General features: G+C 40.5%; 1 protein-coding gene across 5 annotated transcripts in view; it reads left to right on the forward strand.

The window, feature by feature from the left end:
• Nucleotides 1-215: 215 nt before the first annotated feature.
• bcl9 (BCL9 transcription coactivator) overlaps nt 216-27,922 on the forward strand; it is a 62,057-nt gene continuing 34,350 nt past the window's right edge. The window contains exons 1-5 of one of the 5 annotated variants that reach the window (XM_088083316.1): nt 216-345; nt 1,629-1,714; nt 15,684-15,765; nt 18,128-18,182; nt 25,768-25,936. The gene's annotated coding sequence lies outside the window, so the exon portion shown is untranslated. Of the gene's footprint in view, nt 346-1,628; nt 1,715-15,683; nt 15,766-18,127; nt 18,183-23,110; nt 23,294-23,330; nt 23,676-25,767; nt 25,937-27,922 lie in introns of those variants that run through there. The other 4 variants (XM_088083317.1, XM_042494346.2, XM_042494348.2 and 1 more) reach the window with 4 other exon arrangements.

Consider the following 27,922-nt stretch of genomic DNA (forward strand, 5'->3'; position numbering starts at 1 on the left):
ATTTTATTTTATTTTATGTCTGTCCGGTTTGTGCCTAATTGTCTCGTTATTTTAATTTGTTAATGTTTGTACTGACCACTTTGATGTACTGTTTTACAAACTATTATTAAAAAGTTTTTAAAAATGTATGTAACAGGCAGCGGCGACTAGTCTGCTGAAAAGTAAAAGTAGAAGAAGAGGTGGACCAATCAGAGCAGCTGACTAAACCCCCCTGCCTTCACCCAAATATCAAGTAGGGATGGTTGACAAATGGACTGCAAACAAACAGCAACACAACGTCGGTCTCGTGCCTCCTGCTCGCGCCAGCGTCGTCACGTGAGGACTTCTTTGAACTCCTCTGCAAAGGTAAACAGACTGTGGTGGATGTGGAAAGTTAAAATTGTGAATTGGTAAAGAATTTAAGGTTAGGCTAATAACGTTAGCTTAATGTCACGCGCTTGTTCACCGGGCGTTTGAGTCGGCGAAGTTACCGGGAGGTAGGTACGCGCGTGTGTGCACGCGCGTGCCGTGGTGGAATATAACCAAGTACATTTACTAAAGTACTGTACTTAAGAATGAATTTGAGGTACTCTTACTTTACTTGAGTATTTTCATGTCATGCCACTTAATACTTTGACCCCTCTACATCTCAGAGGGAAATATTGTACTTTTTACTTCTCTACAATCATCTGACAGCTTTAGTTGCTTTAAATGTCAAGAATTTTGAATAAAAAAAACACAAGAAAAAATTATAAAATATTCTGTTTATCATTTGAATTGCCAATTAATTGCTTTATCAGTCAGTAAATTCAAAGAAAAATAATTGCCTACTATTTTGGTAAACATTTAAGATTTTTGTGTTTTTAATTTCTTTTGTGTGTGTATGTGTAAAATGTCTTGTATTTGATCATTTTGAGCTTAGGGGAGTGGATTTTCTTAAAATTATTTTGAGTTTCTTGTATGTTTTCTTATTTTTCTATCATTTTGAGTTGTTTTGGATATTTTTTTAATTATTATTTTTTAGATTTTTCCCCCTTTGGAATGTATTAGGTTGATTTGCTTTTTTTTTTCTTTTCTTTTCTTTTTTAAGATTTTTCTGCATTGGGTATTTTTAATACTTAAAGTGCATTAGAAGCTGTCAGGGACAGTTCACCCCCAAATCAAAACTGAAACATTTTTCCTCTTAGCTGTGCTATTTATCAGTCTCGATTGTTTTGTTGTGAGTGTTTGAGGTATCAGCCGTGGAAATGTCGGCCTTCTCTTGAGAATCACGGAACTAGATGGCACTCAGTTTGTGGTGCTTACAGTGTAAAAAAATAAAATAACATAAATAAATCAATAAATTAAATCTGAAAAACCCAACGGCAATGTCACTTTCCAGAAATCATGACTCCAGATAATCCACAGATCTTGTGGAGAATTTTCTTCTTTTTTTTTTCACACAAAAACAATATAGACCACGGGTAAAAGGAAACTAGGTATTTTTGATTTGGGTATGAACTGTCTCTTTAACATTTTTCCCCATTTTCTGACATATCGTAGACCAAACAATTCTAAAATTATAAGACAGAAAATAATTGTGACATGCAGCCCTATACAAGAGAGAAAATATTTCCAACCAACATATTAACCATCTTGTCCATCTGCAGTGGGTTTGGCGCGGTTTTTATCCAGTCAGGAGGAGGATTTCTGTCTGCGGAGGTCGTGATCCAGGACGAATGAGGACGAGCTTTAGGTATGAATCACTTCTTTGCATCCTTTCTAACTGACTCATCTGCAGCAAAAATGGAGGACTTTGTGTTCTCACATGTGCGGCAAGACAAGATGAAATACAGACTCACGGTCAATTAATTTTGAAAACTTTGATGATCTCTCTGGATGAGATTTGGGCATTACAGCAATAAACTATGATGAATATTATTAGGATACAAAGAAGGGAAAAAAATTGCGACACAACAGGTTACATTGTGAGGACAATATGAAAAGCATTGAAATCAGGCATTTGAGTTGTGGAATGAAGCAGTGTTTAATATGAAAATAAAACATCAAAATTGAGGCTATTTAATAAATATAATGAAGCACACTGGATGTTCAAAAATATTCATGAATTTGGGGGAAAGTACGTAGGTGTGCGGTATTACTCACCTAAATCAAATGCATTCAAATTGCAGATGTTAATCACATGTACAGAACAGAAAGTGACAAGGCACATTTGCATTTTGTCCTGTTCTCATTAATATTAGCATAATAATAAAACATCGAAGGACAGGGGGGCATATGCAGGAAAACTGCACTGCTTAAATAAAAAGATGATGCAGATCAGAGCAGATCAGAAATCGTGTAAAAACAGAAAAATGTGAGCATGAGCATGGGAAAAGTAGGCACAGACACAGATGTGTGATTTGATGTACTGTCAGTATAAAAGAGCTTCTAAAGTCAGGGTGAGCTGGAGGCTGAAGGTGCTGCAAAGAGTAAAAGCGCATTATAGACAGTGGGAGGTGCAGATGGAGTTCAAGTTAAATCTCGTCCTCCCTCAGTTACTGCCTCACTCTGCAGTCTTTACTCATTTGTTTATCCCATCTGCCTCTCTACGGAGTGACATTAGTTTCAATAGTGACAGATGATTCATGAATAAATACATGAATAAATGTTAAGTACTCTGTGTGGATTTTATTTCAAATGTGAAGTTCATTAATCTAACATTTCCTTTTAAAATGCTTCTTTTGCATGTTAATGTCTAAAAATATTTCATGGCAAAAAAAGTAGAATCTGCACATCTTTCTTTGCTCCCATAATCATTTTTATGTACTGTTTTTGTGAACATGTTCAAACAGTCAAGTCCTCACAAGGCATGACAAGATGATCTGATATGCACAGCAGCAAGTGCATAAAAATAGTTGGACTCTATTTTATTTTATTATTCTTATTTTATTATTTATTTACTTGCAGATTTACTGCATGCACAAATCGCATGACAGCAGGCAACAATTGTATGTAGCGTCTGAAACTCTTAACATTCTACAATCCAAAAATCCATGCTGCATTTAAGCGCTGGTGTGAATAAATGTCAACAAAACTTTTTCATTTATTGTTTTTAAACTTTGTTTTGCCAGGAATATTCCCAGCACTTTCACCAAAGTCAGTGTAGGTGCGAGTAATGACATACATAAGATGTCAGCATGACTGAAGGTTGCAGCTACTGATAGTTTTAGGAGTCAATAGAGAACATCAATAAGCAGTCAGTTCATGTAATATGGCTTTATAAAGAAAACAAAAAAAAACTGTTTTCAGTTCTACAGTTGTATAAAGGCGATAAAACAAATTTCTCAGACAAACTTCAGTGTGTGTTGAACCTTGAGGCAGAGACAAATCACAGTGCACTGAATCTAACACATTCAAGGAAGATGAATTTGCATGAATATATAAAATATCACCATAATCAATTGCTGAAAAAAGCTTGAGTTTTTTAGACATTGACATGCACAAGTAGAATTTGAAAATCAAAATGAAAATCAAATCAAACACGTCGAAACCTCAGCATTTGCAAACTTCTGTGTTTTTTAAGGAAAGTTGGTAAAACTCAAGTTGCTCTGCATCTTTGCTCAGCTCTCCAAAGCTGGAAAAAGGACGAGTCAAAAGAGAATATTTTAGCAAAGAAATCTCACTTGTGTATTTTGCCGTAATGAGAATACTCATCAAACTGGACAGACAGAGGGAGCAGAAACTTCTTTGTTCATCCCGTGTTACACTCAGCAATAAACTACATTTACATTCATATTTCTCTCTCCGTTAACCCTTTGAAACTTGGGCAAATTGACTTGATTTATTTTAAAAAATGAAAAGGAGGCAATGAGCAACTTAACAAGAAGTGACCCCAAAATTAGCAGGAAATAAGTAAAAAGTAGAAAAAAAAAGAAGCTATATAAAAATCAGCGAAAATTCAAACGAAATGGCCCAAAATATGGCTAAAATTAAAAACACAAAATTCTGTAAAAATAATTTTAAACATGAAGTTACAATGATTATATATACAGTTACAATATAGTAATATAGTTTTCTTGACATTTTGCTGCTTTTTGATAATTTATTCTCTCTCTCTCTCATTTCTTACTTCTGCTGTCTTGTTTCTGCTGTTGCACATTTTAAACAGGTGCTTATCTAATTTAAAGCTACTTCTGGTACATTTTCTGAAATTCTGATCATATTTGCTGAAACTGTCACTATATTCTGAAAAAAAGTGCACGAGACAGATAATCTGTGAATGACAGATAATCTTCCTACTGCTTTCAGTAGCATTGGCTAGAATCGGCACGCAGAAAACAACCAGTTAGAGCTGAGGAGTCTCTCAAGTAGTTGTCAATCATGTCAATCAATACCAGTGATCTGCTGTCAAACTGTCAAACTAGGCAGCACTGATCAAATATGAATAAAGACTGTTACTGCCTTGCATGTTTCTCACCTTCATTGTTTTCAGAAACATATTTTGGTGTGCTTTTTAGCTGTAAAATGACAAAGTTTGTGACCTCTCTGCCATGTTCTTACTTCCACCTAAACAGTACACTAAAATATATAATATATATTTCTGAAAATATTTGGGGTCCAAAATAGTCAATGCATTAAAAGAACCTTGATTCATATTCAATCAACACTGTCAGGTTTGACAGTTTGACAGCAGTTCATGAGCAGCGATTAACATGATTGACAGCTGCGTTAGAGACTCCTCGGCTCTGATTGGTTGTTTTCGTTCTGTCAAGCATTAGAAATGCTTCAAGACAATAGAGTAGGCAGAGATTTTTTTCCACAGATTATTGGTCTCATCTATTGCTATGTGAATAAAATGACAGCAAATGTATCAAAACATTTATTTATTTATATTATTATTATTATTTTAATAATAGTTGCCAACGACTGCTTCAAAGTCTGATTTTGTGCTTCTCGAAGAAAAGGGAAAAAAAAAAAACAAACATGTTGCTTCATAACAGCAGACAGTACCCAAACCTGACACTAGATGACAGCCTGCACTAGTGGATAACAATGGCTGCCCAGTAACAATAAGAATACAATGCAAAATGGTTCCAGCCGTATTAACCCCTACCTCTGGAAACCTCCAGACACCCCCAGTGTGGAGGATCTGAGAGCGAGAGAATGACTAGAAGTACATTTTTCATAGAGCACACTTAAAAAAAAACAACTATTGACCAAAGTACCAAAATGCGTGATTATTTTTTTAAGTGGAAAATCTTCGACGACCTCTGGCTAACAGAAAAATATGAATTACCTTCATGTTCTTCAGTTTAACCCTTTGAAACCTGAGCAAATTGGTTTGACTTCTTTGAAAAACATGAGCTGATCATTGCTTTCAACCCAACAAGATCTGGTCCAAAAATTAGCAGGAAATTAGTTTTAAAAAAGAAAATTACTTTTTCTTTTTTAGAAAAATGAAAAAGAAATAGAAGATTACCTGAAAATAAGCACAAAAAAGTGAACAACAAAAATCCTTTAAAAAATTAAAGAAAAAGAGGTAAAAATGTTTACATTTTTCAATATATAATTATAATCCAATACAGTTTTCTGAACATTTATCCCTAGATTTTAAAAATGCTCCTTAAAAAAAAAAAAAGTCGGGTTATTTTCTTGTCACCTTATGCTAACTTCTTGCAATTTGCAGGCTATTTCTTGCCAAGTTGCTCATTGCCTTTCCCCCATGTTTTTGAAAGAATTCAAACCAGTTTGCCCAGGGTTCAAGGGTGTGAGGGCATTTCCATACAGCACAACAAAACTGATGTTGATCAGGTTTCAAGTGGTTAATATTCCTAAAAGTGGGCATCACCGTGATTATTATAAGAAAAACTGTGAAAAGGCCAGTTAACTCTCAAAAGGTCAGCGTGAGTGACCCTGTTTGTGAGTTGTTGCTTTGAATAAACTGTATTTGCTCAGCAGTAAGGAAAGCGATAGTACTAGTGTGACACCGCTCGTGCGTAAAGATTCAGACTAATAATGTTGCGTAGGTGTTTACATTAATGCATTAAAAAGGCCAAAGTATGATGATGTTAACCCTGAAATACCATTAGCCTGAGTATCTGTTGCAGCTTATTATAGAGTAAAACTCTGAGTGCCTTCACACTGCAGCATTATTCGGGGGCCTCGGTATACTTTTTCAGACTCGTAACCAACAGGGCTTACTTGGGTTACCCTTGTCCCACCAGCGACTGCATATGTAGGCTTATGTGAGTTTAGGGAGCCATGGAGAGTACGCCCAGGAACAGCTGACAATTTATGCTAGTGGGGCCCCCACATTCTCAGAGAGAGAGATTGAGAGAGAAGAGGGGGGAGGGAGGAAAGGGGGAGACGGAGAGAGGAGGGAAAAGAAGGGGGGATGGAGAGGGTAAGGAGCGGAGCAGACCTGGGTTGCAGGGGTGAGAGAAAGAGAGAGGAGGGGGGAGAAAGGGGAGAGAGAGGGAAAGGGAGGCTGTCTTGTTTGTAGCTTGTCAGCAATTGCTTGAGACAAGCTTCCCCTCCATGTGTGAAAGCTACTTGGCAGGAATGTTTGGGCCGTACCAAGTGCAGCCAGGCGAGAGGGGGGTTCCACAAGAGGAACAGACCCGGATTGAGGAGCCAGTGTGTGGCTGAAGTAATCCTTCGGCGGTGGCGGCTCTTTGATGTTGTATCTTTGTGGATGTGTGTGTGTGTGGGGAGAGGAGAGGAGAGGGGAGAGGGAGGGAGCAGTGTGTGTGTGTGGGTGTGAATGGGGCTGGAGAGAGCGTTCAGTATGGATATGTGCTCTCTCTCTCCCCAGCAGCAACAAAAGAGAGGGAATGAGACACCCCCTCCTCCCCAGCTCTCAAGAGAAAGAAAGCAAAAAAAAAAAAAAAAGGAAAAGAAGATGATGAAACCTGAAGTGGTCCTGCAGTGTGAATTGCGTGTGTGTGAGCATGCACACACACAGATGCTCATATCTGCATATTTGTGTCTGTGTGTGTGTGTGTGTCTCTGCATGCATGCCAGTGTGAATAGCTTCTCCAATTTAATCTGTTTACTAACAATCTGTGTGTATCCTGTTTGCGCTATTTATGTGTGTGTCGAGCCCAGTCTGTGGGTGGGTTTTTTTTTTTACATGCGATTGTCTCTGCGTGTTTTGAGTGTGGTCATGTTATGTGTTTTCTCCCCGGTAGAGGCTGTTATTGTCCTAAGAATGCGTGTGTGCGTGCGAGTGTGTGTGCACGGGGTCAATCTCCAGTAGCCTGTTGCTTTCTGCTTCTGACTGCTCTCAGCTCTGCATCAGGAGGAATGCAGACGGAGATGGATTCCTGCAGGATTCCTCTTCTCTGGCTTCATTATTCCCAGTGCCGCCGCTGAACAAACACACACACACAAACACACATATTTCTGCTGCTTGCTGACAAACAGGGAATATCGTACAACCCAAACCGACTGGTCTTAATGATGAACACACTCCCCCCCTAAAAACTTTCTACTCGAAATAACTGAACTACAAACTCTCCTCCTCATCTCCTCCCATTTTCTTCCCTTTCACTCACTCCCGCCCCGTCTCTCTCTTATTCTCACAAATGCACACGCTGCTGTTGGCAGTCTCAGGGTTTTATTTCCACACTCATCCGTTCTGTGTGTGTGTGTGGAAAAGCAGTAAAGTTTGAGAGCGTCCAGTCAGCAGCAGCAGCAGCAGCGGGCTACCGAAAAGAGCAGCAGCCTTTATGTTACACAAGGAACTGAAAGCTCCTCTCATCCCTTCACCCCTGCTCATCATCTGTTTCCAGGACTTGTGGTTAAAAAAAAAAAAAAAAAAGGAGGCCAAGAAACGGGATGCAATTTTAAATGAATTAGGCCGTGAATAATTTTCAGGATGTCAAAATGTATTGGGGTGAAGGCGTTTATGTAATTGGAGCACTTGGTTCACTGGTATACAGCTTAAGAGAGGAAATTCTTTATTAAGACTGGAACGCACCGCGCGCACACACACACACACGCAACCCGTAATGAATACACACACAAATTCTTTGGACTTACACGTATGATTTGTGCATGTCTGTGTGCACACCTACGCACACACCTGAGTGATGCGGTGGATGTGCTCGACTGTGCTGACCTCATTTACATGTCCTCTCGAGGAGGTGTACTGTAAAGAACGGAGGGGACAAGGTAGGAGAGGAGAGATGAGGAGAGAGGACGGGGGAGAGGAAAGAGGAATGGAGAGGGGAGGGAAGAAGTGAAGAGGAAAGAAGAGGAGAGGGACAGGAAAGGACAGCAGACAAAATGAGAGAAAAAGGAGAGGAGAGAAAAAGAGAAGGAGAGAAGGTGATGAGAGGAAAGAGAGGTTAGGAGAGCAAATAAGGGGGGAGGAAGAAGAGAAGAGAAGGACAGTGGAGGAAAGAGAAGATAGGAAGAAAAAGGAAAGGAAGAGAGGGAAGAAAAGAGGAGAGAAGGAGAGCAAAAAGGAGAGGGGAGGAGGAAAGGGGATATGAGACAAAAAGAGAGGAAAAGAAAGTAGGTGAGCAAAAAGGAGAGGTAAATAGTGAGGAGAGGAAAGAGAATGGGAGATGAAAATAGAGGAAAAGAGAAGAGGAGAGAAAAGAAAAGAGGAGAGAAAAGGAGATGAAAGGAGGTGAGGAGAGAATAGGAAAAAAATAGAGAAAAAGAGGAGAGGAGAGAAAAAGTGAAGAGGGGAGAAGGAAAGAGGGTAGGAGACAAAATGAGGAGACAAAATGAGAGAAATAGAGGAGAGCAGAAGTGCAGAGAAAAGGAGATGCAAGAAGATGAGGGGGAAAAACCGGATAGGAGAAAAGAGAAGGGGACAAAAAGGAGAGGAGAAAAGGAAAGAGAGAACAAGAGACAAAATGAGAGAAAAATAAAGAGAAGGGGGAGGTGAGAGGAAAGAGAGGTTAGGAGACAAAATGAAAGGGATAAGGGAAGGAGAGGAGAGAAAAAGAGAAGGGGGAGAAAAGGAGGTGCAAGAAGGTGAGGGGGGTGAAACAGGATAAGAGAAAAAGGAGAGAAAAGGAGAGGAGAGAAGGAAAGAGAGGATGGAAGACAGGGGAGAGGAAAGAATAGGAGGAGGACAAGATAGGGGACTTGAAAGAAGGAAAGGAGAGAAGAGAGTGAAGGAGTGGAGAAAATGAAACAGGGGGTCAAGAAGAGAAAAGAAAAAGAGGAGGAAAGGAGAGAAAAGGAAAGAGGGGAGTTTAGGAGAGGAGAGTAAACGAAATGAGAGAAGAGAAGCAAGGAGAAGAGAGGTTACTGAGGAGGTGATGATAAAAGAAGAGTTGTGCAATGTAACGTGAAATGAAGGAGGAGGAAAAGCAGAGATGTGATGAGAGTTGAGGTGAGGAAAGGAGAGGATGAAAAGAGGAAGAGATAAAAACGAAGGGGAGGAAAGGCTAAAGGAAGAGGGAGGGAAGGATGAGGAAATAAGTCAGGGGAAGAGGAAGCAAAGGAGGGCGTTTGGGGAGGAGAAAAAGATGGGAGTGTAAAAGGATAGATGAAAGAGAGGGAAAGTTGAAAGGTAAAGGGGGCAGAGAAATGAATGAAGACTGTGATGGAGGAAGGCAGGGATGGAAAGAGGGAGGGAGGCTGGCAGAGGGAGGGAGGGAGGGAAGGAAGGGAAAGGGAGGAGGGTTGATCTCTGGGGTTTGAAGCACATTAGTATTCATGGGGAAGAGGAGGCCACAGACAGCAGAGAAACAGAGGGACCAGACTGAGAGCAGCACACCACACACACAAACACACACACATAAATACACTCAGCACCGCATGTAAGCAAGCGCTCACACACCTCTCTGTGTACGTGCCCACACACACCGAGCGTATGCATTATGTGGATTCAGATGCTACGGAGGGCCTAACCATTCCTCCTGCTGAAAGCGGAGACAATTGCACTCCATCTTGCGTGTAACATCTCTGGGTCGCACACATTAATGTGCACACAGGATCTGAAAACCCTCCCCGGAGACCGCTCAGTGGTTGCGGCCTCCGAAACCGCACGCACACCCCTGCTGGCCTTCAGATCGAATCCCGCTTCAGAAGCGTCTCTCTGGTGTTTTCACAGCTTTCGCATCCCTTTCCTCCCTCCCCGCTCTGTCAATAAAAGCTGAACACACCGGAGGGCTATTAGATGACGCCTTTGCTTTTTCCTTTTCGAAAAAAAATGAAAGATAAGACCTCAACAGCTACTGTACACCTTAGAAGCGGAGAGGAGAGAAGGAGTGCAGGTGACTCATTTCGCTGTGGGAGAGGAGGGCTGGGCTGAGCTCTGGGGAGAGGGTGGAAGACAGAAAAGATTCGTATCGTGGTGGAGGCCACTTGCAAAACACCGCTGACGGTGGCAGGAGGAGAGCAGAGAGAGAGGGAAGAAACACTCTCCGGGTGTTCTATTCTTAGTCTCTTCTCCTCAGACTTTGGGTGTGTGTGTGTGTGTGTGTGTGTGTGTGTGCGTGCGTGCGTGCGTGCGGGCATGTGTGGGCAGGCAGGTGGTGTACAGCTGACAGTTGATTTGCTGTGACACCAGACACACTGGCTGCCTTGGACTCCCGTGGCCTAGATATCAGAGTCTCCTGGAAGCCCCCTCACACTCTATTTCACACACACATGCATGGTCACACACACACACTTAATCACATGCACACACTCATCTGTGTCGCTCTTTCTTTGTCTTTTTATTGTCCCTCTCTCTCTTTCTTAGACCTACATATCACTTTCTGATTGGCAAGCAGGTGGTCTCAACCGACTGTCCTTAAGGGTTCGGGGGGAGAAAAAAAAAAACTTAGCCTTGTAAAGATAACACCAGCAGTAAGGCAGCAGGCGAGAGAAGCTAGAAAAAGAAGCTTGAGACAGAGGAGGACAGAAATTGTGACAAGAGAAAGACAAATAGAAGAGAAAGAGAGGAGTGGTAGAGCGCAGGAAGCTGATGGAGTGAGAGGGAAGGAGAGAGTGAGATCCCATCATGTAAACAGTCTGAAGCACCGCATAGAGATGGAGGAGGCTGTTGCCATGGCGGCAGAGGCTGCATCCTTTTGTTAAAGATGTCACTCAGGGGGAATCAGGGCTAATGAGGAAGGACTTTGCGCCTGCGCGTGCGTGTGTGTGCGCGGGAGTGTTTAGTCAATGTGTATCTGGGCAACAGAGTCTGCTGGTATTCTTGAGTAGTGGTGGTATAATGGTTCTCACTTCAGGAAATGTATAAAAGGCAAAAATACAAAGGCTGATAGTGGAGAATGCAGCTCAGAGCGGAGGGATGAGCGGGGAATTAAAAATAGAGGGGCGCTGAAGTCAAGCAGGGGTTACACAGCCCATGTAGAGAAATGTCAATGTCATTGGCGAGAAGGGCGGTGAGGCTGAATGTAACTCTGTGTGTGTGTGTGTGTGTGTGTGTGTGTGTGTGTGTGTGTGTGTGTGTGTGCGCGTGTGCGTGTGCGTGTGCGTGTGTGTGTGTGCCCGAGTGAACTCTTTTGAGACTTAGGCAAGTGATGCCTGTGTGTGATGCGTGCGTGTGGTTTGGTGTGTCGCCGCGCTGCGTAGGTGGTTTGTTCTCTGCGCTCTTCATCTCGCTGCAAATTAGTGAAGAATCAAAGGGAAACAGGTTTTCATTTAATCCTACCCTCTCTGTCTCTCTCCGTCTTTCTTTCTTTTCTCTCTCTTTCTCCCTCTCTTGTCTCCCCGTCCTCGGCAAACAGCCTTGAGCCTCCCACAGAGTGAATGCAGACATCTGCCTGCACTTTCTCTCTTTCCGTCTCTCCCTCTTTTTCTGTCTTAGAAACAACACACACACACACACACACACACACACACGCGCGCCGTATTTGTTTTGCTGTCAGCACCGTCATCAAAGAGAGTGAGCGAGATCTTCGCGCCATTCTACTCCGTTTCTCTCCCCTCACTCGTTTTTTCCCCTTCACCAGCTCCCTTCCTCCTGATCTTCCGCTCTTTTCCCTCTCTTCATCTGCCTTTATAGACAGGGATAAATAATTTGATCTGGAGGGTTTTGAAATTCCACCACTCTGAGATGCGTGACGTTAATCTTTTATTATCTGCTCTCTCATTCTTCCTCTCCCTTTCTCTTCCATTCCTTTTCCTCCTTATCTCTCTACCAGACCCTCCCTCCCTCTCCCCCCTCTTTTTTTCCCCCAGCCCGTCCTTGCAGTATTCTAATGATTCATATTTCACATCCACTGCCTTTTCATTTAGCCTGTCTACACCGCTTCAGGGACAGCTACTCACGATCTTAATTGACTGAGGAGATAGAGGGGCTGGGTAGGTGGCAGAGGTAGAGCCACCATCCAAAACCCCCGTTGCACAGAAACGTGTGAGGGTGATACACTCATCCATCCGCACATTGGAACACAAAAAAAACACACCAATGCATGCATGCAGATTTGTGGTAATGAAGCTGTCGATTTTCTTTTTCTTTTCCAAGGGTCAAGGGAGTGACGCAGGAGAGCGGAGCAGAAATGATGATGTGAAGGATGCTCAGATGAGGAGAAATGAGAGGACTCGCTCCCTCCCTTTCTCACCTCCCTCTCCATCTCTGTCTCTCTCTCTCTCTCTCCTCTGTCTCTGTATCCTCCCACCCCCCCCAAACCCATCTCTCTGTCTGTCTGTGCCTCTCTTTGATCTCAGCCTCTGTCCCACACTGCATATTAAGATGCCCGGGCCCCTGTTTGGTATTCTGAGGCGGGCACCAGGATGCCAGTCTCCATATCCTCTCCTCGCTTCTCTCTGAAAGAGAGCAAAAACCCCTCTGTCTGTCTCAAGATGCTTATCCCGCTAAATGGGTCTGAAATAGCTGGAGAACAGGGCGGGGGAGCGGCGGTGGCGGCAGGGTAGAGAAGAAGAGAGATGCACGGAGAAGAGAGGGGGGAGAGAGGGCGGTAAGGGGAAGTATTAGACACATCACAGACGGGTGGTGGTTGGGGGAGGAGGAGTGGGAAGCGGGGTGAGGGAAAGAGAAGCAGAGTGATGGGGCTGATTTTAGCTGAGAGGATAATTAAACGCTATTATCACAATGGGCCAGTAATACAGCTAGCTTGTACATAGAGGAGCCAGCCCTCCCATGTTTGCCTCACTAAAAGAGGGAGGAAGAAATGGGGGAGGAGGGAGAGGAGAGCACAGATTAATAGGCGGAGGAAGAGCGAGAGAAACAGAGAGACGCGGAGGGGGAGAGAGAGACGGTAAAATAGGAAAACAGAATTAGAAAGGGAGAGTGAGTGGGAGAGTTTAGTGGTGGGGTGATTGCTCAGTGTTTGGGATTAGCATGACTCTCCCTCTCTCCCTCACCCACTCCCTCTCTCCCCCTCTCTCTCTCTCCATATATATATATCTCCCTCTTTCTTTCTCTCCCTCTCCCTTCTATAAGCCCTGGGGATGGCACAGCTTTAGTTAAACTGCTCTATTAAACGGCGCCTGCTGAGAAAATCAAATTATAACTTCCTTTAATCAGCGAGTATCAGTGGCCCACACAGGAGCAGCCGGCTCTGACAGCACACACAGAGAGAGGGAGGGAGGGAGAGAGAGAGAGAGAGAGAGAGAGAAGGAGACTGTGACTGGAGACCTGAGGGAGGCCGATATGAACCTGTCTCCCGTCTGCTTTGGTTCCCATGGCAACAAGATAGAGTGAGGGGGAATATGGGTTGTGGAATGTCTGCATCTATCGTTTCCTCTCCGTAAGCATTCATACACAAAGATAGCGGAGGGGAAGAGAATACAGCTCAGTGAGTCAGGGTGTCCGTCTGTTTGGGTGGCGTTTGAAGGTGGGTGCACACACTGACAACTGTCGTCATCTGTGTCCCCAGTGTGTGTGCAAGCCCCTGTGAGACCTGAGCAGTCGGGGAAAGTAACTAAGCGTATCTACTCAAGTACTGTACCTAAGGACAATTATTATATTTTTACCTTGTGCTATTTTCATATCATACTACGATTCAGAAGGAAATATTGTACTTTTTACTCCACCACCTTTATTCAACAGTTAGTTACAAGTTGTCTTTCAGATTAAGATATTACATTTAAAACGTGATAATAGCCTATTAAAATATAAGATATATCAAATATACAATGTATTTGTATATACAGTATTAAACCAGTGGTTTGCAGCCTTTTTTGGCTTGTGACCTCTTAGACATAACTGTGTTTATTTGGGGGCTGCTGTTACACTTCTACATTAGTATAATACATTCACCTGTGAAAAAAAAATCTACTTCGTATTTCTGATTTAAAGAGATTATTATCTGGGAATTCTGAAAGAAGATTTCATGGGGGAAATATTTGCCATTTTTCCTGAATTAATACTTTTATTATCTCAGTATTATGATAAATGTTTCAATGAGGAAAAAAGCTCTTGCTTTTCTGAATTAATTAGATTATTATCTCAGAATTGTGAGAAATGTTTTAATGAAAAGAAAATCAGCTCCTTTTTTTTTAAATTAACAGGATCATTATCTTAAATTTCTAAATGAAGATTTAACAGAATTAATAACTCAGAACTTATCTCAGAATAACAATAAATGTATCAAAGTTTTTTTTGTTGTTTGTTGTTTTTATTAAATTAATGCGATAATTATCACAGAATCCTGAAATCATGAAAATTATTAATGGAAAAATGTTTTATTGTTTTTCTGAATTAATTTGATTATTAATATGATATTATCGCAGAATTCTGATTAAATTTTTCATGGAATTTTTTTCCTGTTTTTCTGATTATTATTAGATTATTATAATTAGAAATTACTGAGAGAAAATTTTTCATTGAAACACATTTCTGTTTTTCTGAATTTACAAGAATATTATTTCAAAATTGTGGGAAAGGTTTTAATAGGGTTAAACATTTTCATGGAAAAAATTTCTCTTTCTGAATTTAGGAGATCTTGTTGATTCTGATAAACAAAAACAGAGTTTATGAACCACTGGAGTCACTGGGAGGTGGTTGAGAAGATGTAGACATAAAAAGGGCAGTGCAGAGACACCAGAATCCACGTTTAGGCAACAAAAGCACTTTGGTAAAGATGAGGGACGGATGTTGGTTTTGGCTGAATGCTGATGGTCGTGTTGTGTCTCCTGAGTCTAATTGCTGCTCTCTGTACTTACGTGGACCACATCTTTTCCTGACCTTCACCAAGTGCTACCATTTAAAGGTTAAATAATGGAGTAGTCACTGCCAATAGATATTATTATGCAAGATTGTTTATTTTGGTAGTTAAATGTTGTCATTAAGCATTTTATGAACGCGTTCAGTATTTTTTTTTTTTTTAAGATTTTTTTGGGGCGTTTGTGCCTTTAGTTGATAGGAGCGCACAAGTGTGAAGCAGTGGGGGCTGGGGGGGGGGGTGACATCAAATCCGCGGCTACTGCGGCGAGGACACAGCCTCAATACATGGGGCACCTGCTCAATTTAGCCACCAGGCGCCCCGAATGCATTCATTATTAACAACTTCTGATATTTCCTCATTATGCAAAGAAATTTCAGCCAGTTGTATGTTTCATTCAAACTGTATTTGTTGCAAAAAAATTTTAAAAAATGTAATTTCTAGCATTTTAGCATTCCAACAGAAACATTTCCTGCTTAAACTTCACAAATTATCATTGTAAATAACTGTTCAAGGCTCGAAAAAGTCTGTTAAGAACCATAAAGTCCAATCCACATGCCAAGTCAATACAAATATTAAGCCTGACTTTTCCTCTTTTCTCTGCATTGATCATCTCAGGACCCCTCAGATTGATCTTGTGACCCTTTGGAGGGGCCCGACCCCTAGGTTTGGAACCACTGGACTTAGACCAGCTACAACAGTAAGATATTACTTACATATTGACGCAACAATATTAACAATGTAATATATCAGTCTGTGTACTTTTGCTTTATGTTAAGCCGTAAATGCTTGTACTTTTACTTAGGAGTTTAAAGGCAGGACTTGTACGTTCAGGAGTATTTTTTGCATTGTTTTATTGTTACTTTTACTTAAGTAATGGACCTGAATACTTCCACCACTCGACTGGGGCTCAGTTCCTGTAAAGCTGTAAACGCTGTGAAGGCCTCAGCCATATAAGCGTAATAGACTCGTGCAATCATAAATCCTTCTCGTTAGGAGGCGATCTAATCGCTCTCGCCTCTGATTAGTCATTAACAGTCCAGTTAGTGAAATGGTGAGACGCAGGTGGGTGGGCAACTGCTTAGATCTCCGGGGTCTGCCTCGACTCGTTAATGATTGGTTAATTAACATTGTTTCAGTCCTACGGCTTGTTTACCCTCACCTGCCACGGGGATGAGTCAGAAAACACTGCTGCAGGGGACAGAAAACAAGAGGAGGAGGGAAAAAGAGAGAAGATGATGTTTAAACATACAAGTGAACTCAGTCTTTATGCCTGAAATCAACTTCAGCAGCACAAAGTGAGATGGTGGTGAAAGTGTGGAGAATACAATTGAAGAGAACAGGCCAAGTGGTAGCATCTCAGTGCATCAACCATCATTAGGGATCCGCGAGGCAGTGCTTGTCTCCGTTACTCATAGCAACACTGCATACCATGATAATAGGCTGACTGATGATTGGTCAGGCTGCCACACTCTGGTAAGTGACCTCACCACTGTGTGAGTGAGCTCACTGTCTCAGTATTTTGATAACCCTGCCAGTTCTGGCATTCATTGCAGCAACGCCACCAAAATGTGTTAATTAACAAACTGTAGGCCAACATGGAGCCCCCCCCCCCCCAAACCCACAATGCATCAGTCATGCCACAGTCACTGGTCTAAAGACAGATGTTATACTGTGTTCTGTTAATATTCTGCATGTTAATTTGTGAGTTACTGTCTATCACACCTCCAGCTCACCACCTCATCCCTCCTCTCAGCGTCTACAGAGTGTCTCCACAGCATAAGACTGTTTATCGAAGCTTTAAATAATGCAGATGGTAATATGATAAGTGAACAGTCAATGTTGGTGTCCTGCTTAAACACACACACACAGATGATGCACACACACTCACGCATGCAGGCAGACAGATGGGCAAACACACACACACAGCACTCACAGGGCAATAAGTATGATTCAGTTTTTCTCCAGTTGTTTTAATGTAACGTTGGGCAGAATCTGGATTTTGTTTTCCCGTTTCCAAAGTATTGCGGGTTAGTCATGCCAGAGAGTTGCAGCGCTGGAGAGAGTCAGAACATCGACCTGAAGAGCTTTGCTAGTGTGCATGTCTAATGCAACCCAGTCTGGGAATACTGCCAGTCTACTGTTACTCCACCAGTGGGGTTTATCATACACACATGCACACACCCACACACTTACACACACAGAACCAGAGAGAAAGAGAGGGAGGGAGTGTGAGACAGAAAGAGAGACAGAGCTTTGTGGTGTGTCACTGATCTCTGCTAGCGTGCACAAACATGTCCAACGTAGCCGTGGCCTGCTTGTCAAAAGTCACAAATATGCAGCTCTCATGCCATGATTTGGTGTCCTACGCACCGTGTGTCATCCCGTAATTCTCGCTGCCGTAAAAGGCTTCAACATTGCTGATGCTCTACAGCCATGTGCAAAATATGCAGGGAGACATAAGGTATGTTAACAAAACTAAGAAGGATGAAAGAAAGAAATACAGAAAGAAAGTGATGAATTTTAAGTAGACTAAATAACTTAACTGCTTCACACAGTCGTAAAGAGCTACTTAAAGGTCGAATGCATAGAATATAATATAATAAATATGTTCTTTAGTTTATAATCACAAGAAAATACAAATCATTGTGCTTTTGTTACCTTAGAATGAGCAGTTTATATCTAAGTAGGGAGCGGGTCCTTGTCCAAGGAGTCCACCATGCATCACCATGTCTCTACAGAAGCCCAGAACGGACAAACCAAACACTAGATCTGGATGGGGCCATTAGCGTCTGCCACCATAGCTAAGAACTCCTTCATGACGAGCAGTGTTGGAAAATCACAGATTTTTTTTTTTTTAATCATGAAATTGCTTTATTCAGTGTTTTTACGTAGTCCATTTGTTTAGGAGAGGAAGAGACCTCTGTTTTTGACCTCTTTTTAAAGTGGCTAAAATACATTTTGTTGTTAGCCCCAGTGGGGGGTAAGAGAAACACTGATTTGTAACATGAAACTGCTTTACTCAGTTGTTTTTTTGTTGTTGTTTGTTTGTTTTTTTGTAGGTCTAATCAGTTTGTTTTGGAGAAGAGGAGAACTCTGCGGATAATTCGACTCCCGGTAAAAACCTTCTGAACAGTGAACACTAGTGTAGTAAATTTCGCTTGTTACATGAGAGAAATTTCAATTGATTGCAATCTATCTTCACTGCTAGATGCCATTAAATCCTCCACACTGTTCCTTTAAAGAGCTAGTTAAATTAATTTTAAAAATTCAAGAAAAATAATTCAGCAATCCCAGCTTCTAAAATGTAAATGTGAGTATTGTTAGTTTTCTTAGTCATCTATGACTGTAAACCCCTTGGGTTTGGGACCTTTGCTGTGGCAAAACAAGTAATTTAAATAAGTCATCTTGGGCTTTGGGAATTCAGGATGGACATTTCTCACTACTTTTTGATATGTTATTGGCCAAACAATTAATTTAAGAAAATGATTGGCTTGTTTAAAAAATAAAAGAGGATAATTGTGAGTAGCGGCCCAACACTAAACATGCAACCCAAACAACTTTTCAGCATGGCATCCCTATTTTCTGTGTTAAGTTGAATTATGCTATTACCATGGGCCTGTTTTGACATTTTGAGGTTTGAAAGTAAAAGACGCGTTGTGCTAACTCAAAATTTGTGACGCAACTCCTCTCATTACTGAAAAGATATAATAGACTCATGATTTTGTCCTTGCACATTTAAACTGCCATGCACGCATAAAACTGAGCCCTCAAACAGCCACTTGAAGAGGAAAGTCTCAGTTTGAAAAGACGTTTTTCTCTTTGAGACTAAATCAGTTTTCAGAGAGGAACGGGAACACACACACACACACACAAACACAATCAGGCCAGCTAATATTGTGTGCACTTAAACACCAATTCATTCAATCCCCAGTTGTCATGATTATACATTTGGGTTAGATTTGAAATGTATCTTGATTAAATATTGAGAAGGACCACTCTCACATTGCATGTTCTTAATGTTTCACTCATCCTCTGAGGCTTGTGATAGTCTGATCTGAAGTGTGTGTGTGTGTGTGTGTGTGTGTGTGTGTGTGTGTGTGTGTGTGTGTGTGTGTGTGTGTGTTGTAGCTGAACATAATTTTATTTATTAAGCAGTATCAGTCTATTTTTTAATGTTATTAGCCAATTTGCGCATCATGAACCCTATTAAAAGTGGATGCCACTGAGCAACCCTGCTAAAAGAAAAAGGAATGACAGATGATCTAATATAATTTGAAGAAGACCTCTATGATAATATTTTAATCTTTCAAATTCTTTTCTTCTCGAACTTTGTGCATCATTAATAACTTCCACCCCCTCACCGACATAGACTGTGTGGACAAATTATTGGAAACATCTCTCATTATAATGCAGCGTAGGGCTTTTCTACATAACTACACTATTTTCATTACAATAATGATTTGGGGGTTATGAACTAAATTACACGACCAGTAAAGTAACATAATATAAATAAATTACAATAACTTATGTTTCTAAGTATCTTACGAGAGAATTCCACTAATGTTACACATGCATTAAAGGACATCAGGGTTACCTCAGCATGAGCTTTAAGACTACACATTTACAAGAGAAAACATGAGTTACAAACTGGGGGTGGGGTTTGAAGGATATGGCCATTTGCCAGACAGGGAGGATCTGATGAAAGATAGTTGCACTGTGGGAAATGTAGGGAAATGTAGGATTGAGGACTTTTTGAACCCAATCTGTGGGCCAAAAAACTAGATATTGTAGCCTTTGCGGCTTTGATTTTTACTTTTTCCTCTTGAGACTCCACCGACTTCATGGAAGTGTACTGTTATTTGACTGTATTCCTGTATAAGAAATACAGATGTAGTAAAGAAAGCGCACAAAAAAAACCCCCAGTAAAGCGGTGTAACACAGCTGTTGCTAAACTGATGTCTTCGTTAACAGACAGAAACATCTGGACAAAAAATAACCAGGATGTTAATTCCACAAATGGCTAAATGTCAGGAGCCTAGTGACAGTAACACCTGGCTGCAACATACCATTCTAGATTAATCTGCCAAATATTTTCTTGATAATAATTTGACCATTGTTATTATTATTATTATATACCAAAAATGTCCATCATAAATTCTTAAAACTCAAGGTCACATTTTTAAATGTTTTGACAAACAGTCCAAAACCTTGAAGGTGCTGTATGGAGAAAATAGTTGACCACTGAGTCCTGTTTGAGACTCTTTTCCAGGTTGTCAGATATAGGCACCTTTTGAGTTTGTGTTAGCCTGAACCACCAACAAAAAGTTTCTGTATTTGATGACCGGCTGAGATTCAACAATTATTTTTTTTCCCCAGAGTTATATACAGCATCTTTAAATGAATACTTGACCCATAAAACAACCATTTTTAAATGAGTCATTCCGTGTTTCATGTATTTGTGAGGAAACACACAAATTCACATGCCTTCACGGAAAAAGGCCAACATATTAATTTATTAATAAATTGGGGACAACCCCTAATAACAGCAAAACTATATCAAACATCTGTTTACAAACTATCACACAACTGGTGCAGTGTAATCCAAGTTTTATTTATCTATTCGTATGCTTAGTGTCTCTCAAACACTTGCATTTCACTAATACCTTAATATTAAAAACTGAACTGAAATTGAAACTTATCTACACTCTATTAAAACTCAGACTCCAATATGTTTTTAGTTAAAATGCATGTGTTTAGGAAGTGCTAAGTATCCACTTGCAAGCAGATGTTTTGCTATAGTTTTGCTGTTAATTGTTGTCCCCAATTAGTTAGTAAATCAATATGTTCACCATTTTCCATGGAGGCATGCGAGAAAACTTTTTCTCCACGAATTGAAGGTAACACGATGTGACTAATTGTCAATGGCCATTTTGTGTGGGACGTATTCCTTAAAAAATAGAGAGAAAAAGAACACAACAAGACACCTTAATATGCTACAGCAGCTGCTAGATTGACAGCTTCATTAATGGAATAAAAACATCTGGACAAAATAAAGAACCAGAATTTTGATTCCACAAATGGCTAAATGTCAGTGACAAATGACTTGAAATTAATCCACCAATTACTTCAATACCCATCACAATTTCCTGAAGCCCAAAGTGACATCTTAAAATGTCTTGACTAACAGTCCAAAACTTTAAGGTATTTAGGCCACTGTTACATGATAATCAGTCAAATTAAATCAAGACAAATCAAGTTTATTCATAAAGCATGTTTAAAAACAGCCACAGTTGACCAATGTGCTGTACAAGTAAATGGCACACAAATAGTAATTAAAATTTGAATAACATAACAATAGTAAATCTTATTATCATTTTCTTGATCAATTGGTTTATAGTTTAATATATACATTATCATTAGATATTTTAAAAAGCCCACAACAAAATCCTGAAGCCCAAAGTGACATCTGAAAAAGTCTTGATAAACAGTCCAAAACCTTAAGTTATTCAATTTGCTATCACATGATTCATCAAATCAAATTGACCAAAGTGCTGTACAAGTTTAAGTGAATGGCACACAAACAGTAGTTAAAATTTAAATAACATTAACAACAATAAATTTCAGTAGAAATTACAAAGCAATAGGCTGTTTTATGTACACAGACTGGACAGATTGTTTACATACATGTGGCCTATAATGATGGCATGAGATTGTGTCTTCAGAAAACTGTATTATTTAGACCTTGACCAACTCTGAGCTGAGCTCAGTCTGATTTTCATCCAAACTTTGGAGCCACTGCTGCTCCAGTTGGTTTGTGGGTGCAGTGGCTTGATTTTTGTCTTTTTTATATATAATAATATAGTGTTGTGTATTTCCTGTTTTGTTTCGATTTGAATTTGTATTTGTAATTTGTAGTTGTATTTATTGTATCTATTGTGTTTTTGTATATGGACTTTTGTCTGATTTTTTTCTTTTTTTTTTTTGATGCTGAATTCTATGGACCTTTTTCTGTGACCTTAGTAAAATCATTATTATATAAATAAAATATTACAAAATAGTTAAATATTAAAACCACTACTGATTAGAAAATAAAAGCAGCAGTCTTTTTTTTGGCGGGGGGGGGGGGTTTGACAGATTATTGGCCTGGCTGATTATCGGGGCAGATACTTGGCATTTTGCCAATTATCTGTATTGGCATTTCATTTTAAGGATTGCTGATAAAAATAATGAATTCAAAAAGTGTGCCAATTACACTCAACCAACACTGGGGAAGGCAGTCTGCAATACATGCAAAGAGTGTGTCAGCACGGGAGGAACTTTGTAAAACCTTAGGGAGCTAATTTAATTCTTTTTAAATTTTTATTTTTATTTAAATTTTCAATGAACTCTAAAAAAAAAAAAAAAGTTGTGGTGATCTTGCAGTATATGAATCTGGAAGTTTCAGTTTTGATTAAATATTTGCTTAAGGCATTTAAACAAAGTTTTGTGTTGTTTGTGAAATACTAAATTCTAAATCTCCACAGAAATATTTTCATGATTATTGTAAATGCATATGGGTTCCAAATATCGATTAGTGGTCATCGCTTATTGGCACTGAAAAACTAATATTGGTCGACCCTACCAGATATGTTTGAAAAAAAGCCTAATTTCTAATCCTTAATCAATGATCAAAATAGTAAAAAATATATTTTTTTAAGCCTGTTGCATTCAACAAAACAGTTGATCGACTTATAGTTTCAACTCTTTATTTTTTTAAACTTATAAACGTTATTCTGTTAGAACTTCTCCCAAGTTCTTTCATACAAGGAAGTTCGATGTCTCTACAAAGACACGGGTGTAACTCCGAAAAATACCCTTACTAGTCTTTGCACCACCGTTTTGCATGTTTGTCGTCTTCTATATAGTTGTATGTAATTTAGTGATTCCCGTGTAACATGGAGTGGACGTCTCGCTGCTGTCCGACAGTAACATTCTCACTGGCACACAGACCTGACCTAGAATTGCTACTTAGAATTCGGGCTGAACCATCGCGCTGGAACGGAGGGGGGGGAGACGACAGGAAATCTTGACTGGGATGTAATGGAGTAGGACCACTGGAAAGCTCGGGCGAAAGGGGGGAGACATATTTCTATTTTATAATGTTCCCGTGATAATGTTGTGATTTGATGAGTGTACGATATGAATCCGTCGTTCGAGGAAAACGGAAAATTAAGCTAACATTCCAGGTGAGTGCTCCTTTTCTCGAATCCAGGTGGAAAGTGTCGGTACCACGGCTCGCCTCCTGGCAACGGGCACACGCGGGTCCTCCTCCCGGGGACATCTCACTCCGGTATCCGTTCTTCTCTGCCTCTGTCCCCGAAGGCTGGCTAGCAAACCCACGTCGTGTCTGGCCTGGCAGACAGTGAGCACCCTTTCAACCGTAAATGCCGATTTTTCCAGCGCACCAAAAGCGGATTATTCACGATGTTTTCGGCGTGGTGTAAAACCCGCGGAGAAATATTGGTTTTTACCCCATTATACTGGAGGACCGCCCGTGCTTCGTGAAAATGAAAAAAGGATACAATGCAGCATGCATGTTCTGCATTCTTCGGGACTACCACACCGCTGGTATTGTATTTATTTTATTAAAAATGTGTTTGATATGATTTATAAACGCGTAGCGAGATTATAGGCCTCGGCTGGTGATTGTGTCGGCCAGCCCTATCATCTGCCGAGCGATTGAATTGTTACATTGTTAACGGAGCTAGCAGAACTTAAAAATGAACGTTTGCCTGAGATGGAGGGCCTGAATTGTTTTATTAGCAGACAAAGCGCTAAAATGAATCTCATTTCGTGTGTGTTTTTTCGTGTGCTTGTGGCCGACGTCGTTGTTCTCGCTCTCAGCCGCCGTCCAGTGCCTCCCTCTTCGGGGAAGACTTTGTTTGCGCTGGCCGACGCTCCATGAATGCAAGTGCTGAAGTCCTCCCTTCCCCCCCAGTTCTCTGGCGAAACAGGAACAACTTCTTTTAGGAAAAAGAAAAAAAAAGTTCCTGGAGTTTCAAGCGCCATGGAATTACTTTGTCCGCCAAGAGTTGTCCAGTGAGGCGCTGAGATTTCAGGGGGGGAAGTCTGGTCGGTGTAGTTGTTGTGTGCTTTATTTGCAGAGTTTTAGGGTTTGTAGATGAGTGTGTGTATATTTTACTTCCTCGACTAGGCCCGTTTGTGAGTAACTTGTGTGGCATTGTGCAGTGTTACCTTGGCAAAACCAAGAGAGCTAAACATGGCAAAGAATGTGTTCAGTGTTTTACACTACTGTGCAAAGGTCTTAAACTTTGTTATTTTAGCAAGGTTATAATGACCATACATACTTATTTCTCGGTAGTCTGTTTACTAAAACACAACCAGAACCTTGCAGGAAATATACATACAATGCGAAAAATGAAAATATTTTTGATTTAAAATAGCTTCAGCAGGCTAAAACTGCAAGTATTTCACTTGGCATGTCTTGAACTCTCTCGGGCAGACAATTTGAGATTTGCATTACTAATCGTCTGATGTATTCATACCAGGTTGCATTCAAGACATGTCCAAAGCTCAATATTGATTGTCTGAGCTACCTTTTGTTATGGTTGTACGATTCCATGTTTCACACTAAATATTGACTTCAGTCTGAAGAAGCCATTTTGTTCTGACTTTTTGGGATTTTAAAGCATTGCACATGTTCTCTTAATTCTTTGTTTGTAACTTAAGAAAGCGACTGAGGAATAAATATATATATCCTCATTACCTCTTTGATAAAAACGACAAATCTATAGTGGCCTAGCACTTTTGCACAGTACTGTAGGATTACTTATATATTTTTTAAACTTATGAGTGAAAAAATCCACAGGTCCTCGAGTGTAGAAATGTTAAGTAGCAGACATCTGATACCTGGGAAATTTGATGAATACAGTCTTGTTACCTTTCATTAGTTTATTTAGCAAGCGTCCCTAAATACTTTCTTTGATTTTCCTTTTATAGATAAAACATTTTGCATGGATTCAAAAATACATTTTCTAGCATCATGTTGCCTTTATGCTTTGATTTCTCCCTCATAATTGTAAATATAAAGTCTCAGCTGCTTTTCTGCTTTGTTGCAGTTTGCCTTCTAGCCCTTTAGCTGATGCTGTTATCCAAAGCGACCTCTGACTTGGCAGGTAGGGGTTCAGTGTCCAAGGATTTGAAGCATACCTGCCAGTTGCTGAGATTGAACTGCAGACCTTCCTCTTACAGGACTATGGTCTCTTCAATTGCTAGGCAACACTGCTGTCTGCACGTACATGCAACTGTTGCATAGTCCTCAGGCTGTTTCATACTTATCTTTTCAGTGGTCACCCTTTTCTCTTTGCTTTACTGAGATGTAAAAAAGTCGCTTTTTCCCTCCCGCAGAGGATATTTGAAGGAAGGAGGATGCAAAGGAGTGAGGAAGCTCTTGGAAGAGTATCATGTGCTGTTTTGTAGTCCCTTATGTGTACACCGGTCGATGACTGAAGTATAAATGAATGTCCGGGTTAAAAAGGCGAGTACACACTGTTGCTGTAGCCCCTAATGACCTAAGCTGTGTGCTGGTTATGTGTTTGCTACATGTTGGTCTTGTCAACATGATTGACTGAGTGCTTTTCCTTGCCATCCGCTTGTTTGTGCTTCACCCGATGAGCAAAGTTGTCTCCCTCTGTTTCAGGTGTGAATGACTTGTGGCTGTAAGGTGTCGTGAGTGGGCCAGGTTCCTGCACAGCCTCCGTGGCTGACTGCTGGGAGGAGTCGAGTGGAGAGCAGACATCAGTGCCCAGGGGACCTGAGGCCTGGTTCTCCATATGAGGCCCTGCTGAAAGGGCAGGGGGGCTTCTGAGGTAACCCAGCTCAACTCATGCCCTTTTTTTTCACACTTTACCACAGAGTTTCTTTCATGCATACACATCTCCCCTGTTCCACGACAGACTGCACATAAATGCTTTTCTCTCATTCCCATTTTTTTATTGCTTTGGTTCTGATAACTGTAGAAATGTCAAAAAGCAAGCACGAAAAGACACAGCAGGACTATATATGAAACCACCTCCTGTTCACCATGTATTGCTGTGTATTTACAAGGGGTGTGACTGCACACCAAAATTCAGGGTTCAGTGTGTACTTCAGTTTGGGGTTATGGTTCGATATGTTTTCGGTACACTGCAAAAAAACCCCCAAAAATAAATAAATAAATAACGCAACTGTCGGTTATAAAATGTAAACTCTGACCTGCTGTTAATTCTTGGACTTCAGTTTGCACGTTTACAGAGCGGATACAATGGAATGATTAAAATGCAAACGGGGAGGCTCACTGTAGCAGAGCTCTCGCACTTTGACTATATGCTTTAATTTGGTATTCTCTGTGACAGAAGTTACAGTATATGCAGGTCTGGTAGCATATATGCAGCAGTGTTCCCCACAGAATTCAAATCTGTGTGGTGGTAACTGACAAGTATACCTTTTTTTTAAAATCATTTTGTGTCCCTTCTCTAAATTAGGCCATTTTTTAGCATCTATGAGAACATCCAAAGTCCATTATTTTGCAAATAAAAGCAGCAAACTCTCATTGAGAAGCTGAAACTAGAGATGTTAAAAAAATAGCTTAAATTCCAACGATATATAAATTACCAAAATAGTTTAAAATTATTATTTTATACCAGTCAACAAATCAGTTCATCATATGGTGGGGTTCCTTTTTTTCTTTAGCACTTTGTTTGAGTTGCGTGGTGGATAATTGATCTGTCAAAGCCGTCAGAACCGATCAGATCAGACTGGTGGATGAGAGAAGAAGGCGAGTTAATGTAAACTGTAAGATCCGGTGCAATTAATGCTAATAAGTTTCACTTTAACTGCGCACGGCATTCTACTGCTCTGTCTGTGCCGAGAGTACGCTCTGCGCTCCGAGATATATATTCCTCTAGCGCTCCTGATGAATATTCCTGCTCGAAAGGTATAAAATCATTATGTAACGGCAGGTGTTTTTGATTGTGGTGGGCTGCCAAAAATAAATGAATGTGTGGGAAACCCTGATTTGCGGCGATAAACACACTGTCTAAATTTGCAGGGAGGCAGTGTGAATTTTGTGGGAAGAAGGACTCGCCTTTCAGTCTGTTTTTGTCTCGTTCTGCTAATATACACGTTCGGGTATTGCTATCATAATTGAAATATTTAAAGTGTTTCCATAGATATACCCGACTTAAGTTGAGCAATGTTTGCAGAATTTTAGACACAAACCGTTCGTCGAGTTTGACAAACCCAGCAAACTGGGCTGAGGCGACTAGCATGCTACTGCTGACAGATTACAACTTGTGCACTGACATAAATGTCCGGGAAAACCTTTTTTTCTTCACAGCAGTTTGAGGAGTTTGAGTTGCGGGGTGGATAATAGATCTGTCGGTCTGGTCAGAGCTGATCAGATCAGTGGATGAGAGAAGCAGCAGCTGTTGAGGGAGAAAATGAAAAATTTTAGACCCAAAGCAATGAATGGTTAAGTTTCACTTTCATTGCGCTTGCCATTTTACTGCTCCGTCTGTGTCCAGAGTACACCTGCACTCCAAGAGTGTGGTGCTCTTAATGAATGGTCCAACTCCAAAAATATAAAATTAGCACATGGCGGGGTCGCCACAAATAAATGAATGCGTGGGAAAACCCTGGATTTAAATCAACCATTTTTGAGTGTTTTTTTTTTTTTTTTGAAAACTGTACCAAACATATGTTGCATACTGAACCGAACATCCTGCACCAAATGATTTGGGGGGAATTACTGTTACACCCCTGATATTTACTATGACCAATTTTATTTGAGTGTCTGGACTCTGATTGTGAAATAT

This window comes from Plectropomus leopardus, chromosome 10 (genome assembly GCF_026936395.1).
Source record: "Plectropomus leopardus strain MGB_pleo_1.0 chromosome 10, ASM2693639v1, whole genome shotgun sequence".
NCBI classification, from domain to species: domain Eukaryota; kingdom Metazoa; phylum Chordata; class Actinopteri; order Perciformes; family Serranidae; genus Plectropomus; species Plectropomus leopardus.